The following is an 18,732-nucleotide window of genomic DNA, read 5'->3' on the forward strand; positions in this document are numbered from 1 at the left end:
ACTACGAGATGCTGTAAGCTTCTCTTGCATCACTTTAATTTACTTTCAAGCTGACATGCTCAAATGTGAAGTGCAGTGATTAATAAAAAAAAACTATCTGTTAGCACATGGCAATAGCAGATGCTGTAAGTTTTTATTGCATCACTTTAATTTACTCTCCAACTGACATGCTTGAATGTGAAGTGCAGTGATTCATCAAAAAATTGTCTCGTATTGCATCCGTATACCAGATGTTGTAAGCTTTTATTGCATCATTATTTTACTTTCAAGATAACATTCTAGAATGTCAAGTGCAGGGATTAATAAAAAAAATTGTCAGATTGGTCTTTGATCATATTTACTATGATTAGGCAATTTGAGTAATTGTTTAAGGCTTACGGCCACACCAGCTTGAGAAAGCCCAATCTCATCTGACCTTGGAAGCGAAACAACTTTGGGCCTGGATAGTACTGAGGTGGGACCCTACCTAGGAATACCAGGTGCTGTAAGCTTTTCTTGCATCACTTTAATTTCCTTTCAAGCTGACATGCTCAAATGTGAAGTGCAGTGATTAATAAAAAAAACTATCTGTTAGCACCTGGGAATAGCAGATGCTGTAAGTTTTTTTTGCATCACTTTCATTTACTCTCCAACTCACATGCCTGAATGTGAAGTGCAGTGATTCATCAAAAAACTATCTGTTAGCACCTTGGACTACGAGATGCTGTAAGCTTCTCTTGCATCACTTTAATTTACTTTCAAGATGACATGCTAGGATGTGAAGTGCAGTGATTAATTAAAAAAAAAACTATCTGTTAGCACCTGGGAATAGCAAATGCTGTAAGTTTTTGTTGCATCACTTTAATTTAATCTGCAACTGACATGCTTGTATGTGAAGTGTACAGATTAAATAGAAATCTTTTAGTACCAGGGAATAGCAGGTGCTGTAAGATTTTATTGCATCCCTTTAATTTATGTTCAAGCTATCATGTTCATTATTGAAGTGCAGTGAATAATTAAATCAAACTATCTGCTAGCACCTGGGAATAGCAGATGCTGTAAGTTTTTATTGCATCACTTTAATTTTCTCTCCAACTGACATGCTTGTATGTGAAGTGTACAGATTAAATAGAAATCTTTTAGTACCAGGGAATAGCAGGTGCTGTAAGATTTTATTGCATACCTTTAATTTATGTTCAAGCTATCATGTTCATTATTGAAGTGCAGTGAATAATTAAATCAAAATATCTGCTAGCACCTGGGAATAGCAGATGCTGTAAGTTTTTATTGCATCACTTTAATTTACTCTCCAACTGACATGCTTGAATGTGAAGTGCAGTGATTAATAAAAAAACTGTCTGTTAGTGCCTCCGTATACCAGATGTTGTAAGCTTTTATTGCATCATTTAATTTACTTTCAAGATAACATTCTAGAATGTCAAGTGCAGGGATTAATAAAAAAAATAGTCAGATTGGTCTTTCATCATATTTGCTATGATTAGGCAATTTGACTAAGTGTTTAAGGCTTACGGCCACACCAGCTTGAGAACGCCCAATCTCATCTGACCTTGGAAGCTAAGCAAGCTTGGGCCTGGATTGTACTGAGGTGGGACCCTACCTAGGAATACCAGGTGCTGTAAGCTTTTCTTGCATCACTTTCATTTACTCTCCAACTCACATGCCTGAATGTGAAGTGCAGTGATTCATCAAAAAACTATCTGTTAGCACCTTGGACTACGAGATGCTGTAAGCTTCTCTTGCATCACTTTAATTTACTTTCAAGATGACATGCTAGGATGTGAAGTGCAGTGATTAATTTAAAAAAAACTATCTGTTAGCACCTGGGAATAGCAAATGCTGTAAGTTTTTGTTGCATCACTTTAATTTAATCTGCAACTGACATGCTTGTATGTGAAGTGTACAGATTAAATAGAAATCTTTTAGTACCAGGGAATAGCAGGTGCTGTAAGATTTTATTGCATCCCTTTAATTTATGTTCAAGCTATCATGTTCAAATTTGAAGTACAGTGAATAATTAAATCAAACTATCTGTTAGCACCTGGGAATAGCAGATGCTGTAAGTTTTTGTTGCATCACTTTAATTTAATCTGCAACTGACATGCTTGTATGTGAAGTGTACAGATTAAATAGAAATCTTTTAGTACCAGGGAATAGCAGGTGCTGTAAGATTTTATTGCATACCTTTAATTTATGTTCAAGCTATCATGTTCATTATTGAAGTGCAGTGAATAATTAAATCAAAATATCTGCTAGCACCTGGGAATAGCAGATGCTGTAAGTTTTTATTGCATCACTTTAATTTACTCTCCAACTGACATGCTTGAATGTGAAGTGCAGTGATTAATAAAAAAACTGTCTGTTAGTGCCTCCGTATACCAGATGTTGTAAGCTTTTATTGCATCATTTAATTTACTTTCAAGATAACATTCTAGAATGTCAAGTGCAGGGATTAATAAAAAAAATTGTCAGATTGGTCTTTGATCATATTTGCTATGATTAGGCAATTTGAGTAAGTGTTTAAGGCTTATGGCCACACCAGCTTGAGAACCCCCAATCTCATCTGACCTTGGAACCTGAACAACTTTGGGCCTGGATAGTACTGAGGTGGGACCCTACCTAGGAATACCAGGTGCTGTAAGCTTTTCTTGCATCACTTTAATTTACTTTCAAGCTGACATGCTCAAATGTGAAGTGCAGTGATTAATAAAAAAACTATCTGTTAGCACCTGGGAATAGCAGATGCTGTAAGTTTTTTTTGCATCACTTTCATTTACTCTCCAACTCACATGCCTGAATGTGAAGTGCAGTGATTCATCAAAAAACTATCTGTTAGCACCTTGGACTACGAGATGCTGTAAGCTTCTCTTGCATCACTTTAATTTACTTTTAAGATGACATGCTAGGATGTGAAGTGCAGTGATTAATTAAAAAAAACGATCTGTTAGCACCTGGGAATAGCAGATGCTGTAAGTTTTTGTTGCATCACTTTAATTTAATCTGCAACTGACATGCTTGTATGTGAAGTGTACAGATTAAATAGAAATCTTTTAGTACCAGGGAATAGCAGGTGCTGTGAGATTTTATTGCATCCCTTTAATTTATTTTCAAGCTATCATGTTCAAATTTGAAGTGCAGTGAAGAATTAAATCAAACTATCTGTTAGCACCTGGGAATAGCAGATGCTGTAAGTTTTTATTGCATTACTTTAATTTACTATCCAACTGACATGCTTGAATGTGAAGTGCAGTGATTAATAAAAAAACTGTCTGTTAGCACCTTGGACTACGAGATGCTGTAAGCTTCTCTTGCATCACTTTAATTTACTTTCAAGCTGACATGCTCAAATGTGAAGTGCAGTGATTAATAAAAAAAAACTATCTGTTAGCACATGGCAATAGCAGATGCTGTAAGTTTTTTTTGCATCACTTTCATTTACTCTCCAACTCACATGCCTGAATGTGAAGTGCAGTGATTCATCAAAAAACTATCTGTTAGCAGCTTGGACTACGAGATGCTGTAAGCTTCTCTTGCATCACTTTAATGTACTTTTAAGATGACATGCTAGGATGTGAAGTGCAGTGATTAATTAAAAAAGCTATCTGTTAGCACCTGGGAATAGCAGATGCTGTAAGTTTTTGTTGCATCACTTTAATTTAATCTGCAACTGACATGCTTGTATGTGAAGTGTACAGATTAAATAGAAATCTTTTAGTACCAGGGAATAGCAGGTGCTGTAAGATTTTATTGCATCCCTTTAATTTATGTTCAAGCTATCATGTTCAAATTTGAAGTGCAGTGAATAATTAAATCAAACTATCTGTTAGCACCTGGGAATAGCAGATGCTGTAAGTTTTTATTGCATCACTTTAATTTACTCTCCAACTGACATGCTTGAATGTGAAGTGCAGTGATTAATAAAAAAATTGTCTCGTATTGCATCCGTATACCAGATGTTGTAAGCTTTTATTGCATCATTATTTTACTTTCAAGATAACATTCTAGAATGTCAAGTGCAGGGATTAATAAAAAAAATTGTCAGATTGGTCTTTGATCATATTTACTATGATTAGGCAATTTGAGTAATTGTTTAAGGCTTACGGCCACACCAGCTTGAGAACGCCCAATCTCATCTGACCTTGGAAGCGAAACAACTTTGGGCCTGGATAGTACTGAGGTGGGACCCTACCTAGGAATACCAGGTGCTGTAAGCTTTTCTTGCATCACTTTAATTTACTTTCAAGCTGACATGCTCAAATGTGAAGTGCAGTGATTAATAAAAAAAACTATCTGTTAGCACCTGGGAATAGCAGATGCTGTAAGTTTTTTTTGCATCACTTTCATTTACTCTCCAACTCACATGCCTGAATGTGAAGTGCAGTGATTCATCAAAAAACTATCTGTTAGCACCTTGGACTACGAGATGCTGTAAGCTTCTCTTGCATCACTTTAATTTACTTTCAAGATGACATGCTAGGATGTGAAGTGCAGTGATTAATTAAAAAAAAACTATCTGTTAGCACCTGGGAATAGCAAATGCTGTAAGTTTTTGTTGCATCACTTTAATTTAATCTGCAACTGACATGCTTGTATGTGAAGTGTACAGATTAAATAGAAATCTTTTAGTACCAGGGAATAGCAGGTGCTGTAAGATTTTATTGCATCCCTTTAATTTATGTTCAAGCTATCATGTTCATTATTGAAGTGCAGTGAATAATTAAATCAAACTATCTGCTAGCACCTGGGAATAGCAGATGCTGTAAGTTTTTATTGCATCACTTTAATTTACTCTCCAACTGACATGCTTGTATGTGAAGTGTACAGATTAAATAGAAATCTTTTAGTACCAGGGAATAGCAGGTGCTGTAAGATTTTATTGCATACCTTTAATTTATGTTCAAGCTATCATGTTCATTATTGAAGTGCAGTGAATAATTAAATCAAAATATCTGCTAGCACCTGGGAATAGCAGATGCTGTAAGTTTTTATTGCATCACTTTAATTTACTCTCCAACTGACATGCTTGAATGTGAAGTGCAGTGATTAATAAAAAAACTGTCTGTTAGTGCCTCCGTATACCAGATGTTGTAAGCTTTTATTGCATCATTTAATTTACTTTCAAGATAACATTCTAGAATGTCAAGTGCAGGGATTAATAAAAAAAATAGTCAGATTGGTCTTTCATCATATTTGCTATGATTAGGCAATTTGACTAAGTGTTTAAGGCTTACGGCCACACCAGCTTGAGAACGCCCAATCTCATCTGACCTTGGAAGCTAAGCAAGCTTGGGCCTGGATTGTACTGAGGTGGGACCCTACCTAGGAATACCAGGTGCTGTAAGCTTTTCTTGCATCACTTTCATTTACTCTCCAACTCACATGCCTGAATGTGAAGTGCAGTGATTCATCAAAAAACTATCTGTTAGCACCTTGGACTACGAGATGCTGTAAGCTTCTCTTGCATCACTTTAATTTACTTTCAAGATGACATGCTAGGATGTGAAGTGCAGTGATTAATTTAAAAAAAACTATCTGTTAGCACCTGGGAATAGCAAATGCTGTAAGTTTTTGTTGCATCACTTTAATTTAATCTGCAACTGACATGCTTGTATGTGAAGTGTACAGATTAAATAGAAATCTTTTAGTACCAGGGAATAGCAGGTGCTGTAAGATTTTATTGCATCCCTTTAATTTATGTTCAAGCTATCATGTTCAAATTTGAAGTACAGTGAATAATTAAATCAAACTATCTGTTAGCACCTGGGAATAGCAGATGCTGTAAGTTTTTGTTGCATCACTTTAATTTAATCTGCAACTGACATGCTTGTATGTGAAGTGTACAGATTAAATAGAAATCTTTTAGTACCAGGGAATAGCAGGTGCTGTAAGATTTTATTGCATACCTTTAATTTATGTTCAAGCTATCATGTTCATTATTGAAGTGCAGTGAATAATTAAATCAAAATATCTGCTAGCACCTGGGAATAGCAGATGCTGTAAGTTTTTATTGCATCACTTTAATTTACTCTCCAACTGACATGCTTGAATGTGAAGTGCAGTGATTAATAAAAAAACTGTCTGTTAGTGCCTCCGTATACCAGATGTTGTAAGCTTTTATTGCATCATTTAATTTACTTTCAAGATAACATTCTAGAATGTCAAGTGCAGGGATTAATAAAAAAAATAGTCAGATTGGTCTTTCATCATATTTGCTATGATTAGGCAATTTGACTAAGTGTTTAAGGCTTACGGCCACACCAGCTTGAGAACGCCCAATCTCATCTGACCTTGGAAGCTAAGCAAGTTTGGGCCTGGATAGTACTGAGGTGGGACCCTACCTAGGAATACCAGGTGCTGTAAGCTTTTCTTGCATCACTTTAATTTACTTTCAAGCTGACATGCTCAAATGTGAAGTGCAGTGATTAATAAAAAAAAACTATCTGTTAGCACATGGCAATAGCAGATGCTGTAAGTTTTTTTTGCATCACTTTCATTTACTCTCCAACTCACATGCCTGAATGTGAAGTGCAGTGATTCTTCAAAAAACTATCTGTTAGCAGCTTGGACTACGAGATGCTGTAAGCTTCTCTTGCATCACTTTAATGTACTTTTAAGATGACATGCTAGGATGTGAAGTGCAGTGATTAATTAAAAAAGCTATCTGTTAGCACCTGGGAATAGCAGATGCTGTAAATTTTTGTTGCATCACTTTAATTTAATCTGCAACTGACATGCTTGTATGTGAAGTGTACAGATTAAATAGAAATCTTTTAGTACCAGGGAATAGCAGGTGCTGTAAGATTTTATTGCATCCCTTTAATTTATGTTCAAGCTATCATGTTCAAATTTGAAGTGCAGTGAATAATTAAATCAAACTATCTGTTAGCACCTGGGAATAGCAGATGCTGTAAGTTTTTATTGCATCACTTTAATTTACTCTCCAACTGACATGCTTGAATGTGAAGTGCAGTGATTAATAAAAAAATTGTCTCGTATTGCCTCCGTATACCAGATGTTGTAAGCTTTTATTGCATCATTTAATTTACTTTCAAGATAACATTCTAGAATGTCAAGTGCAGGGATTAATAAAAAAAATTGTCAGATTGGTCTTTGATCATATTTACTATGATTAGGCAATTTGAGTAATTGTTTAAGGCTTACGGCCACACCAGCTTGAGAACGCCCAATCTCATCTGACTTTGGAAGCGAAACAACTTTGGGCCTGGATAGTACTGAGGTGGGACCCTACCTAGGAATACCAGGTGCTGTAAGCTTTTCTTGCATCACTTTAATTTCCTTTCAAGCTGACATGCTCAAATGTGAAGTGCAGTGATTAATAAAAAAAAACTATCTGTTAGCACATGGCAATAGCAGATGCTGTAAGTTTTTTTTGCATCACTTTCATTTACTCTCCAACTCACATGCCTGAATGTGAAGTGCAGTGATTCATCAAAAAACTATCTGTTAGCACCTTGGACTACGAGATGCTGTAAGCTTCTTTTGCATCACTTTAATTTACTTTTAAGATGACATGCTAGGATGTGAAGTGCAGTGATTAATTAAAAAAAAATATCTGTTAGCACCTGGGAATAGCAGATGCTGTAAATTTTTGTTGCATCACTTTAATTTAATCTGCAACTGACATGCTTGTATGTGAAGTGTACAGACTAAATAGAAATCTTTTAGTACCAGCGAATAGCAGGTGCTGTAAGATTTTATTGCATACCTTTAATTTATGTTCAAGCTATCATGTTCATTATTGAAGTGCAGTGAATAATTAAATCAAAATATCTGCTAGCACCTGGGAATAGCAGATGCTGTAAGTTTTTATTGCATCACTTTAATTTACTCTCCAACTGACATGCTTGAATGTGAAGTGCAGTGATTAATAAAAAAACTGTCTGTTAGTGCCTCCGTATACCAGATGTTGTAAGCTTTTATTGCATCATTTAATTTGCTTTCAAGATAACATTCTAGAATGTCAAGTGCAGGGATTAATAAAAAAAATTGTCAGATTGGTCTTTGATCATATTTACTATGATTAGGCAATTTGAGTAAATGTTTAAGGCTTACGGCCACACCAGCTTGAGAAAAAACAATCTTATCTGACCTTGGAAGCGAAACAAGTTTGGGCCTGGATAGTACTGAGGTGGGACCCTATCTAGGAATACCAGGTGCTGTAAGCTTTTCTTGCATCACTTTAATTTACTTTCAAGCTGACATGCTCAAATGTGAAGTGCAGTGATTAATAAAAAAAACTATCTGTTAGCACCTGGGAATAGCAGATGCTGTAAGTTTTTTTTGCATCACTTTCATTTACTCTCCAACTCACATGCCTGAATGTGAAGTGCAGTGATTCATCAAAAAACTATCTGTTAGCACCTTGGACTACGAGATGCTGTAAGCTTCTCTTGCATCACTTTAATTTACTTTCAAGATGACATGCTAGGATGTGAAGTGCAGTGATTAATTTAAAAAAAACTATCTGTTAGCACCTGGGAATAGCAAATGCTGTAAGTTTTTGTTGCATCACTTTAATTTAATCTGCAACTGACATGCTTGTATGTGAAGTGTACAGATTAAATAGAAATCTTTTAGTACCAGGGAATAGCAGGTGCTGTAAGATTTTATTGCATACCTTTAATTTATGTTCAAGCTATCATGTTCATTATTGAAGTGCAGTGAATAATTAAATCAAAATATCTGCTAGCACCTGGGAATAGCAGATGCTGTAAGTTTTTATTGCATCACTTTAATTTACTCTCCAACTGACATGCTTGAATGTGAAATGCAGTGATTAATAAAAAAACTGTCTGTTAGTGCCTCCGTATACCAGATGTTGTAAGCTTTTATTGCATCATTTAATTTACTTTCAAGATAACATTCTAGAATGTCAAGTGCAGGGATTAATAAAAAAAATAGTCAGATTGGTCTTTCATCATATTTGCTATGATTAGGCAATTTGACTAAGTGTTTAAGGCTTACGGCCACGCCAGCTTGAGAACGCCCAATCTCATCTGACCTTGGAAGCTAAGCAAGCTTGGGCCTGGATTGTACTGAGGTGGGTCCCTACCTAGGAATACCAGGTGCTGTAAGCTTTTCTTGCATCACTTTAATTTACTTTCAAGATGACATGCTCAAATGTGAAGTGCAGTGATTAATAAAAAAAAACTATCTGTTAGCACATGGGAATAGCAGATGCTGTAAGTTTTTTTTGCATCACTTTCATTTACTCTCCAACTCACATGCCTGAATGTGAAGTGCAGTGATTCATCAAAAAACTATCTGTTAGCAGCTTGGACTACGAGATGCTGTAAGCTTCTCTTGCATCACTTTAATGTACTTTTAAGATGACATGCTAGGATGTGAAGTGCAGTGATTAATTAAAAAAGCTATCTGTTAGCACCTGGGAATAGCAGATGCTGTAAATTTTTGTTGCATCACTTTAATTTAATCTGCAACTGACATGCTTGTATGTGAAGTGTACAGATTAAATAGAAATCTTTTAGTACCAGGGAATAGCAGGTGCTGTAAGATTTTATTGCATCCCTTTAATTTATGTTCAAGCTATCATGTTCAAATTTGAAGTGCAGTGAATAATTAAATCAAACTATCTGTTAGCACCTGGGAATAGCAGATGCTGTAAGTTTTTATTGCATCACTTTAATTTACTCTCCAACTGACATGCTTGAATGTGAAGTGCAGTGATTAATAAAAAAATTGTCTCGTATTGCCTCCGTATACCAGATGTTGTAAGCTTTTATTGCATCATTTAATTTACTTTCAAGATAACATTCTAGAATGTCAAGTGCAGGGATTAATAAAAAAAATTGTCAGATTGGTCTTTGATCATATTTACTATGATTAGGCAATTTGAGTAATTGTTTAAGGCTTACGGCCACACCAGCTTGAGAACGCCCAATCTCATCTGACTTTGGAAGCGAAACAACTTTGGGCCTGGATAGTACTGAGGTGGGACCCTACCTAGGAATACCAGGTGCTGTAAGCTTTTCTTGCATCACTTTAATTTCCTTTCAAGCTGACATGCTCAAATGTGAAGTGCAGTGATTAATAAAAAAAAACTATCTGTTAGCACATGGCAATAGCAGATGCTGTAAGTTTTTTTTGCATCACTTTCATTTACTCTCCAACTCACATGCCTGAATGTGAAGTGCAGTGATTCATCAAAAAACTATCTGTTAGCACCTTGGACTACGAGATGCTGTAAGCTTCTTTTGCATCACTTTAATTTACTTTTAAGATGACATGCTAGGATGTGAAGTGCAGTGATTAATTAAAAAAAAATATCTGTTAGCACCTGGGAATAGCAGATGCTGTAAATTTTTGTTGCATCACTTTAATTTAATCTGCAACTGACATGCTTGTATGTGAAGTGTACAGACTAAATAGAAATCTTTTAGTACCAGCGAATAGCAGGTGCTGTAAGATTTTATTGCATACCTTTAATTTATGTTCAAGCTATCATGTTCATTATTGAAGTGCAGTGAATAATTAAATCAAAATATCTGCTAGCACCTGGGAATAGCAGATGCTGTAAGTTTTTATTGCATCACTTTAATTTACTCTCCAACTGACATGCTTGAATGTGAAGTGCAGTGATTAATAAAAAAACTGTCTGTTAGTGCCTCCGTATACCAGATGTTGTAAGCTTTTATTGCATCATTTAATTTGCTTTCAAGATAACATTCTAGAATGTCAAGTGCAGGGATTAATAAAAAAAATTGTCAGATTGGTCTTTGATCATATTTACTATGATTAGGCAATTTGAGTAAATGTTTAAGGCTTACGGCCACACCAGCTTGAGAAAAAACAATCTTATCTGACCTTGGAAGCGAAACAAGTTTGGGCCTGGATAGTACTGAGGTGGGACCCTATCTAGGAATACCAGGTGCTGTAAGCTTTTCTTGCATCACTTTAATTTACTTTCAAGCTGACATGCTCAAATGTGAAGTGCAGTGATTAATAAAAAAAACTATCTGTTAGCACCTGGGAATAGCAGATGCTGTAAGTTTTTTTTGCATCACTTTCATTTACTCTCCAACTCACATGCCTGAATGTGAAGTGCAGTGATTCATCAAAAAACTATCTGTTAGCACCTTGGACTACGAGATGCTGTAAGCTTCTCTTGCATCACTTTAATTTACTTTCAAGATGACATGCTAGGATGTGAAGTGCAGTGATTAATTTAAAAAAAACTATCTGTTAGCACCTGGGAATAGCAAATGCTGTAAGTTTTTGTTGCATCACTTTAATTTAATCTGCAACTGACATGCTTGTATGTGAAGTGTACAGATTAAATAGAAATCTTTTAGTACCAGGGAATAGCAGGTGCTGTAAGATTTTATTGCATACCTTTAATTTATGTTCAAGCTATCATGTTCATTATTGAAGTGCAGTGAATAATTAAATCAAAATATCTGCTAGCACCTGGGAATAGCAGATGCTGTAAGTTTTTATTGCATCACTTTAATTTACTCTCCAACTGACATGCTTGAATGTGAAATGCAGTGATTAATAAAAAAACTGTCTGTTAGTGCCTCCGTATACCAGATGTTGTAAGCTTTTATTGCATCATTTAATTTACTTTCAAGATAACATTCTAGAATGTCAAGTGCAGGGATTAATAAAAAAAATAGTCAGATTGGTCTTTCATCATATTTGCTATGATTAGGCAATTTGACTAAGTGTTTAAGGCTTACGGCCACGCCAGCTTGAGAACGCCCAATCTCATCTGACCTTGGAAGCTAAGCAAGCTTGGGCCTGGATTGTACTGAGGTGGGTCCCTACCTAGGAATACCAGGTGCTGTAAGCTTTTCTTGCATCACTTTAATTTACTTTCAAGCTGACATGCTCAAATGTGAAGTGCAGTGATTAATAAAAAAAAACTATCTGTTAGCACATGGGAATAGCAGATGCTTTAAGTTTTTTTTGCATCACTTTCATTTACTCTCCAACTCACATGCCTGAATGTGAAGTGCAGTGATTCATCAAAAAACTATCTGTTAGCAGCTTGGACTACGAGATGCTGTAAGCTTCTCTTGCATCACTTTAATGTACTTTTAAGATGACATGCTAGGATGTGAAGTGCAGTGATTAATTAAAAAAGCTATCTGTTAGCACCTGGGAATAGCAGATGCTGTAAATTTTTGTTGCATCACTTTAATTTAATCTGCAACTGACATGCTTGTATGTGAAGTGTACAGATTAAATAGAAATCTTTTAGTACCAGGGAATAGCAGGTGCTGTAAGATTTTATTGCATCCCTTTAATTTATGTTCAAGCTATCATGTTCAAATTTGAAGTGCAGTGAATAATTAAATCAAACTATCTGTTAGCACCTGGGAATAGCAGATGCTGTAAGTTTTTATTGCATCACTTTAATTTACTCTCCAACTGACATGCTTGAATGTGAAGTGCAGTGATTAATAAAAAAATTGTCTCGTATTGCCTCCGTATACCAGATGTTGTAAGCTTTTATTGCATCATTTAATTTACTTTCAAGATAACATTCTAGAATGTCAAGTGCAGGGATTAATAAAAAAAATTGTCAGATTGGTCTTTGATCATATTTACTATGATTAGGCAATTTGAGTAATTGTTTAAGGCTTACGGCCACACCAGCTTGAGAACGCCCAATCTCATCTGACTTTGGAAGCGAAACAACTTTGGGCCTGGATAGTACTGAGGTGGGACCCTACCTAGGAATACCAGGTGCTGTAAGCTTTTCTTGCATCACTTTAATTTCCTTTCAAGCTGACATGCTCAAATGTGAAGTGCAGTGATTAATAAAAAAAAACTATCTGTTAGCACATGGCAATAGCAGATGCTGTAAGTTTTTTTTGCATCACTTTCATTTACTCTCCAACTCACATGCCTGAATGTGAAGTGCAGTGATTCATCAAAAAACTATCTGTTAGCACCTTGGACTACGAGATGCTGTAAGCTTCTTTTGCATCACTTTAATTTACTTTTAAGATGACATGCTAGGATGTGAAGTGCAGTGATTAATTAAAAAAAAATATCTGTTAGCACCTGGGAATAGCAGATGCTGTAAATTTTTGTTGCATCACTTTAATTTAATCTGCAACTGACATGCTTGTATGTGAAGTGTACAGACTAAATAGAAATCTTTTAGTACCAGCGAATAGCAGGTGCTGTAAGATTTTATTGCATACCTTTAATTTATGTTCAAGCTATCATGTTCATTATTGAAGTGCAGTGAATATTTAAATCAAAATATCTGCTAGCACCTGGGAATAGCAGATGCTGTAAGTTTTTATTGCATCACTTTAATTTACTCTCCAACTGACATGCTTGAATGTGAAGTGCAGTGATTAATAAAAAAACTGTCTGTTAGTGCCTCCGTATACCAGATGTTGTAAGCTTTTATTGCATCATTTAATTTGCTTTCAAGATAACATTCTAGAATGTCAAGTGCAGGGATTAATAAAAAAAATTGTCAGATTGGTCTTTGATCATATTTACTATGATTAGGCAATTTGAGTAAATGTTTAAGGCTTACGGCCACACCAGCTTGAGAAAAAACAATCTTATCTGACCTTGGAAGCGAAACAAGTTTGGGCCTGGATAGTACTGAGGTGGGACCCTATCTAGGAATACCAGGTGCTGTAAGCTTTTCTTGCATCACTTTAATTTACTTTCAAGCTGACATGCTCAAATGTGAAGTGCAGTGATTAATAAAAAAAACTATCTGTTAGCACCTGGGAATAGCAGATGCTGTAAGTTTTTTTTGCATCACTTTCATTTACTCTCCAACTCACATGCCTGAATGTGAAGTGCAGTGATTCATCAAAAAACTATCTGTTAGCACCTTGGACTACGAGATGCTGTAAGCTTCTCTTGCATCACTTTAATTTACTTTCAAGATGACATGCTAGGATGTGAAGTGCAGTGATTAATTTAAAAAAAACTATCTGTTAGCACCTGGGAATAGCAAATGCTGTAAGTTTTTGTTGCATCACTTTAATTTAATCTGCAACTGACATGCTTGTATGTGAAGTGTACAGATTAAATAGAAATCTTTTAGTACCAGGGAATAGCAGGTGCTGTAAGATTTTATTGCATACCTTTAATTTATGTTCAAGCTATCATGTTCATTATTGAAGTGCAGTGAATAATTAAATCAAAATATCTGCTAGCACCTGGGAATAGCAGATGCTGTAAGTTTTTATTGCATCACTTTAATTTACTCTCCAACTGACATGCTTGAATGTGAAATGCAGTGATTAATAAAAAAACTGTCTGTTAGTGCCTCCGTATACCAGATGTTGTAAGCTTTTATTGCATCATTTAATTTACTTTCAAGATAACATTCTAGAATGTCAAGTGCAGGGATTAATAAAAAAAATAGTCAGATTGGTCTTTCATCATATTTGCTATGATTAGGCAATTTGACTAAGTGTTTAAGGCTTACGGCCACGCCAGCTTGAGAACGCCCAATCTCATCTGACCTTGGAAGCTAAGCAAGCTTGGGCCTGGATTGTACTGAGGTGGGTCCCTACCTAGGAATACCAGGTGCTGTAAGCTTTTCTTGCATCACTTTAATTTACTTTCAAGCTGACATGCTCAAATGTGAAGTGCAGTGATTAATAAAAAAAAACTATCTGTTAGCACATGGGAATAGCAGATGCTGTAAGTTTTTTTTGCATCACTTTCATTTACTCTCCAACTCACATGCCTGAATGTGAAGTGCAGTGATTCATCAAAAAACTATCTGTTAGCAGCTTGGACTACGAGATGCTGTAAGCTTCTCTTGCATCACTTTAATGTACTTTTAAGATGACATGCTAGGATGTGAAGTGCAGTGATTAATTAAAAAAGCTATCTGTTAGCACCTGGGAATAGCAGATGCTGTAAGTTTTTGTTGCATCACTTTAATTTAATCTGCAACTGACATGCTTGTATGTGAAGTGTACAGATTAAATAGAAATCTTTTAGTACCAGGGAATAGCAGGTGCTGTAAGATTTTATTGCATCCCTTTAATTTATGTTCAAGCTATCATGTTCAAATTTGAAGTGCAGTGAATAATTAAATCAAACTATCTGTTAGCACCTGGGAATAGCAGATGCTGTAAGTTTTTATTGCATCACTTTAATTTACTCTCCAACTGACATGCTTGAATGTGAAGTGCAGTGATTAATAAAAAAATTGTCTCGTATTGCCTCCGTATACCAGATGTTGTAAGCTTTTATTGCATCATTTAATTTACTTTCAAGATAACATTCTAGAATGTCAAGTGCAGGGATTAATAAAAAAAATTGTCAGATTGGTCTTTGATCATATTTACTATGATTAGGCAATTTGAGTAATTGTTTAAGGCTTACGGCCACACCAGCTTGAGAACGCCCAATCTCATCTGACCTTGGAAGCGAAACAACTTTGGGCCTGGATAGTACTGAGGTGGGACCCTACCTAGGAATACCAGGTGCTGTAAGCTTTTCTTGCATCAATTTAATTTCCTTTCAAGCTGACATGCTCAAATGTGAAGTGCAGTGATTAATAAAAAAAAACTATCTGTTAGCACATGGCAATAGCAGATGCTGTAAGTTTTTTTTGCATCACTTTCATTTACTCTCCAACTCACATGCCTGAATGTGAAGTGCAGTGATTCATCAAAAAACTATCTGTTAGCACCTTGGACTACGAGATGCTGTAAGCTTCTTTTGCATCACTTTAATTTACTTTTAAGATGACATGCTAGGATGTGAAGTGCAGTGATTAATTAAAAAAAAATATCTGTTAGCACCTGGGAATAGCAGATGCTGTAAATTTTTGTTGCATCACTTTAATTTAATCTGCAACTGACATGCTTGTATGTGAAGTGTACAGACTAAATAGAAATCTTTTAGTACCAGCGAATAGCAGGTGCTGTAAGATTTTATTGCATACCTTTAATTTATGTTCAAGCTATCATGTTCATTATTGAAGTGCAGTGAATAATTAAATCAAAATATCTGCTAGCACCTGGGAATAGCAGATGCTGTAAGTTTTTATTGCATCACTTTAATTTACTCTCCAACTGACATGCTTGAATGTGAAGTGCAGTGATTAATAAAAAAACTGTCTGTTAGTGCCTCCGTATACCAGATGTTGTAAGCTTTTATTGCATCATTTAATTTACTTTCAAGATAACATTCTAGAATGTCAAGTGCAGGGATTAATAAAAAAAATTGTCAGATTGGTCTTTGATCATATTTACTATGATTAGGCAATTTGAGTAATTGTTTAAGGCTTACGGCCACACCAGCTTGAGAAAAAACAATCTCATCTGACCTTGGAAGCGAAACAAGTTTGGGCCTGGATAGTACTGAGGTGGGACCCTATCTAGGAATACCAGGTGCTGTAAGCTTTTCTTGCATCACTTTAATTTACTTTCAAGCTGACATGCTCAAATGTGAAGTGCAGTGATTAATAAAAAAAACTATCTGTTAGCACCTGGGAATAGCAGATGCTGTAAGTTTTTTTTGCATCACTTTCATTTACTCTCCAACTCACATGCCTGAATGTGAAGTGCAGTGATTCATCAAAAAACTATCTGTTAGCACCTTGGACTACGAGATGCTGTAAGCTTCTCTTGCATCACTTTAATTTACTTTCAAGATGACATGCTAGGATGTGAAGTGCAGTGATTAATTAAAAAAGCTATCTGTTAGCACCTGGGAATAGCAGATGCTGTAAGTTTTTGTTGCATCACTTTAATTTAATCTGCAACTGACATGCTTGTATGTGAAGTGTACAGATTAAATATAAATCTTTTAGTACCAGGGAATAGCAGGTGTTGTAAGATTTTATTGCATCCCTTTAATTCATGTTCAAGCTATCATGTTCAAATTTGAAGTGCAGTGAATAATTAAAACAAACTATCTGTTAGCACCTGGGAATAGCAGATGCTGTAAGTTTTTATTGCATCACTTTAATTTACTCTCCAACTGACATGCTTGAATGTGAAGTGCAGTGATTAATAAAAGAATTGTCTCGTATTGCCTCCGTATACCAGATGTTGTAAGCTTTTATTGCATCATTTAATTTACTTTCAAGATAACATTCTAGAATGTCAAGTGCAGGGATTAATAAAAAAAATTGTCAGATTGGTCTTTGATCATATTTACTATGATTAGGCAATTTGAGTAATTGTTTAAGGCTTACGGCCACAGCAGCTTGAGAACGCCCAATCTCATCTGACCTTGGAAGCTAAGCAAGTTTGGGCCTGGATAGTACTGAGGTGGGACCCTACCTAGGAATACCAGGTGCTGTAAGCTTTTCTTGCATCACTTTAATTTACTTTCAAGCTGACATGCTCAAATGTGAAGTGCAGTGATTAATAAAAAAAACTATCTGTTAGCACATGGCAATAGCAGATGCTGTAAGTTTTTTTTGCATCACTTTCATTTACTCTCCAACTCACATGCCTGAATGTGAAGTGCAGTGATTCATCAAAAAACTATCTGTTAGCAGCTTGGACTACGAGATGCTGTAAGCTTCTCTTGCATCACTTTAATTTACTTTTAAGATGACATGCTAGGATGTGAAGTGCAGTGATTAATTAAAAAAAACTATCTGTTAGCACCTGGGAATAGCAGATGCTGTAAGTTTTTGTTGCATCACTTTAATTTAATCTGCAACTGACATGCTTGTATGTGAAGTGTACAGATTAAATAGAAATCTTTTAGTACCAGGGAATAGCAGGTGCTGTAAGATTTTATTGCATACCTTTAATTTATGTTCAAGCTATCATGTTCATTATTGAAGTGCAGTGAATAATTAAATCAAAATATCTGCTAGCACCTGGGAATAGCAGATGCTGTAAGTTTTTATTGCATCACTTTAATTTACTCTCCAACTGACATGCTTGAATGTGAAGTGCAGTGATTAATAAAAAAACTGTCTGTTAGTGCCTCCGTATACCAGATGTTGTAAGCTTTTATTGCATCATTTAATTTACTTTCAAGATAACATTCTAGAATGTCAAGTGCAGGGATTAATAAAAAAAATTGTCAGATTGGTCTTTGATCATATTTGCTATGATTAGGCAATTTGACTAAGTGTTTAAGGCTTACGGCCACACCAGCTTGAGAACGCCCAATCTCATCTGACCTTGGAAGCTAAGCAAGTTTGGGCCTGGATAGTACTGAGGTGGGACCCTACCTAGGAATACCAGGTGCTGTAAGCTTTTCTTGCATCACTTTAATTTACTTTCAAGCTGACATGCTCAAATGTGAAGTGCAGTGATTAATAAAAAAAAACTATCTGTTAGCACATGGCAATAGCAGATGCTGTAAGTTTTTTTTGCATCACTTTCATTTACTCTCCAACTCACATGCCTGAATGTGAAGTGCAGTGATTCATCAAAAAACTATCTGTTAGCAGCTTGGACTACGAGATGCTGTAAGCTTCTCTTGCATCACTTTAATGTACTTTTAAGATGACATGCTAGGATGTGAAGTGCAGTGATTAATTAAAAAAGCTATCTGTTAGCACCTGGGAATAGCAGATGCTGTAAGTTTTTGTTGCATCACTTTAATTTAATCTGCAACTGACATGCTTGTATGTGAAGTGTACAGATTAAATAGAAATCTTTTAGTACCAGGGAATAGCAGGTGCTGTAAGATTTTATTGCATCCCTTTAATTTATGTTCAAGCTATCATGTTCAAATTTGAAGTGCAGTGAATAATTAAATCAAAATATCTGCTAG

At 35.6% G+C, this 18,732-nt stretch overlaps 4 non-coding genes and 15 pseudogenes across 4 annotated transcripts; all 19 read left to right on the top strand.

The window, feature by feature from the left end:
- Window positions 1–372: 372 nt before the first annotated feature.
- Window positions 373–491, top strand: LOC145643955 (5S ribosomal RNA; annotated as a pseudogene).
- A 1,012-nt stretch (window positions 492–1,503) lies between these two features.
- Window positions 1,504–1,622, top strand: LOC145647140 (5S ribosomal RNA). Its single transcript, XR_014116284.1, has one exon. It is a non-coding gene; the product is annotated as a 5S ribosomal RNA (ribosomal RNA).
- A 900-nt stretch (window positions 1,623–2,522) lies between these two features.
- On the top strand, window positions 2,523–2,641 carry LOC145645498 (5S ribosomal RNA; annotated as a pseudogene).
- Window positions 2,642–4,092: 1,451 nt separating this feature from the next.
- LOC145650149 (5S ribosomal RNA) lies at window positions 4,093–4,211 on the top strand (annotated as a pseudogene).
- Window positions 4,212–5,222: 1,011 nt separating this feature from the next.
- LOC145647152 (5S ribosomal RNA) lies at window positions 5,223–5,341 on the top strand. Its single transcript, XR_014116286.1, has one exon. It is a non-coding gene; the product is annotated as a 5S ribosomal RNA (ribosomal RNA).
- A 900-nt stretch (window positions 5,342–6,241) lies between these two features.
- LOC145651003 (5S ribosomal RNA) lies at window positions 6,242–6,360 on the top strand. The gene has a single exon (XR_014116760.1). It is a non-coding gene; the product is annotated as a 5S ribosomal RNA (ribosomal RNA).
- A 792-nt stretch (window positions 6,361–7,152) lies between these two features.
- Window positions 7,153–7,271, top strand: LOC145643739 (5S ribosomal RNA; annotated as a pseudogene).
- A 793-nt stretch (window positions 7,272–8,064) lies between these two features.
- LOC145645592 (5S ribosomal RNA) lies at window positions 8,065–8,183 on the top strand (annotated as a pseudogene).
- A 793-nt stretch (window positions 8,184–8,976) lies between these two features.
- Window positions 8,977–9,095, top strand: LOC145647004 (5S ribosomal RNA; annotated as a pseudogene).
- Window positions 9,096–9,887: 792 nt separating this feature from the next.
- LOC145643740 (5S ribosomal RNA) lies at window positions 9,888–10,006 on the top strand (annotated as a pseudogene).
- A 793-nt stretch (window positions 10,007–10,799) lies between these two features.
- Window positions 10,800–10,918, top strand: LOC145645593 (5S ribosomal RNA; annotated as a pseudogene).
- Window positions 10,919–11,711: 793 nt separating this feature from the next.
- On the top strand, window positions 11,712–11,830 carry LOC145647005 (5S ribosomal RNA; annotated as a pseudogene).
- A 792-nt stretch (window positions 11,831–12,622) lies between these two features.
- Window positions 12,623–12,741, top strand: LOC145643742 (5S ribosomal RNA; annotated as a pseudogene).
- A 793-nt stretch (window positions 12,742–13,534) lies between these two features.
- LOC145645594 (5S ribosomal RNA) lies at window positions 13,535–13,653 on the top strand (annotated as a pseudogene).
- Window positions 13,654–14,446: 793 nt separating this feature from the next.
- Window positions 14,447–14,565, top strand: LOC145647007 (5S ribosomal RNA; annotated as a pseudogene).
- A 792-nt stretch (window positions 14,566–15,357) lies between these two features.
- LOC145650150 (5S ribosomal RNA) lies at window positions 15,358–15,476 on the top strand (annotated as a pseudogene).
- Window positions 15,477–16,269: 793 nt separating this feature from the next.
- On the top strand, window positions 16,270–16,388 carry LOC145644765 (5S ribosomal RNA; annotated as a pseudogene).
- Window positions 16,389–17,179: 791 nt separating this feature from the next.
- On the top strand, window positions 17,180–17,298 carry LOC145649019 (5S ribosomal RNA; annotated as a pseudogene).
- A 792-nt stretch (window positions 17,299–18,090) lies between these two features.
- Window positions 18,091–18,209, top strand: LOC145651014 (5S ribosomal RNA). The gene has a single exon (XR_014116761.1). It is a non-coding gene; the product is annotated as a 5S ribosomal RNA (ribosomal RNA).
- Window positions 18,210–18,732: the final 523 nt, after the last annotated feature.

The sequence above is a fragment of the Electrophorus electricus genome, chromosome 13 (genome assembly GCF_041902795.1).
Source record: "Electrophorus electricus isolate QZ-2024a chromosome 13, ASM4190279v1, whole genome shotgun sequence".
NCBI classification, from domain to species: Eukaryota; Metazoa; Chordata; class Actinopteri; order Gymnotiformes; family Gymnotidae; genus Electrophorus; species Electrophorus electricus.